The 1,774-nt window shown below is 28.0% G+C and overlaps 1 non-coding gene across 1 annotated transcript; it reads right to left on the bottom strand.

Moving 5' to 3' along the window:
• Positions 1-949: 949 nt before the first annotated feature.
• On the bottom strand, positions 950-1,051 carry LOC128251539 (U6 spliceosomal RNA). Its single transcript, XR_016238030.1, has one exon. It is a non-coding gene; the product is annotated as a U6 spliceosomal RNA (small nuclear RNA).
• Positions 1,052-1,774: the final 723 nt, after the last annotated feature.

Below are 1,774 nucleotides of genomic sequence, written 5' to 3'. Positions count from 1 at the left end.
AGGGAAAGCATAGGAATCATCTTAAACGTAAGACGTTATGACTGATTATGAAAACAATAGATGGATAAGGTTATGACTTGATTCATTTGAAAAAAACCGTTAGAGAATTGGACGCTGCCGGATAGTGGGTTGGACAACACATACCAATCAATGTGTAAGAGCGTACATGCATACATAAATACACATACACAAACACACACATATACATGCATGCTGATACACACACACACATATATACATACATATATGCGCATATACACATACATACACATGTGCACCCGTATATACATATGTATACATATATATACACATATATACACACACACACATATATACATATACATACACACCTATATATATACACTCACTCATACGTCCACATTTATATTTATGCACATACGTACCTACGCATATACAAATATACACATGTGTGCGTGTCCACATATACACACATGTATCCATCTACATATACACACATGTATAAATAGAAATATATTCATGCACATACACATAGCTATACATCTACGCCTATTACCTAATCAAATAAACAGATTCGTATATACATATACATACATGTATACATACGCAAACACACGTATGCACATACATACATAATACAAATACATATACATATACATATATACATATATACATATATATATACATATATATATGTGTACATATAAAAGAAAAATAACTCAAGTGTTTTATATATACATACATACACACACCCACATGCATACATGCACATATCCATATATGTGTGTGTGTTCATGCATACATATACATATACACACACATACATACATATACATACATATATATATATATATATACGACGGGTTTCTTTCAGACACTTGCCCAAGGTGCAACGCAGTGGGACTGAACCCGGAATCATGTGGTTGGTAAGCAAGCAACTTACCACATAGCCACTTCTGGCCTAAGTATAAAAAATATGCAATGTTTCACGAATTTGCGTGTAATCGTAGCGCAGGCGCCATGCTAATCTCTGTATCGTTTAATGTTAGTGTATGTATTGCCGAAGAAATATACATATAATATATATATATATATATTTATATATATATGTATATATATATATATATATATATATATATATATATATATATATATATATATATATATATATATATATATATATATATATATATATATATATATATATATATATATATATATATATATATATGTATGTATATATATATATATATATATATATATATATATATATATATATATATATATACATATATATATATATATATATTTATATATGTATATATATTTATATATATATATATATATATATATATATATATATATATATATATATATATTCGTTTATATTTATATACAGGACATTATTACAGAAAAATAATAACGCCACACAGTGGACTTCTCAAAATAACCACATTTAGTACCTAATGCGAGGAAAAACAACCAACAGAAGATTACCAACTTTCTTTTAAATCGACTTAACTGTGTATTGACCGATTTCGCGAATACTAGAATGAATCTAGATTTCGTTCATCAGCACAATATTGTCCCAAATATATATATAAATAAACAGGATTCTCACCTCACCAAAAACGAACAACTACGTATCCGACAGAGTAAAGGGAATGAAGTTTATCTGTATATATCTTCATCAAAGAAGCGGGAAATACTTCCGGGCTGGTTTTGGGTACCCATGTGGAGACAGGAATAAAACATTCAACATTTAATGTATTCCGTGTATACATTTGATAAGTAA

This window comes from Octopus bimaculoides, chromosome 22 (genome assembly GCF_046866305.1).
Source record: "Octopus bimaculoides isolate indiv1 chromosome 22, ASM4686630v1, whole genome shotgun sequence".
NCBI classification, from domain to species: domain Eukaryota; kingdom Metazoa; phylum Mollusca; class Cephalopoda; order Octopoda; family Octopodidae; genus Octopus; species Octopus bimaculoides.
This window is presented reverse-complemented; position numbering and strand designations above follow the sequence as displayed.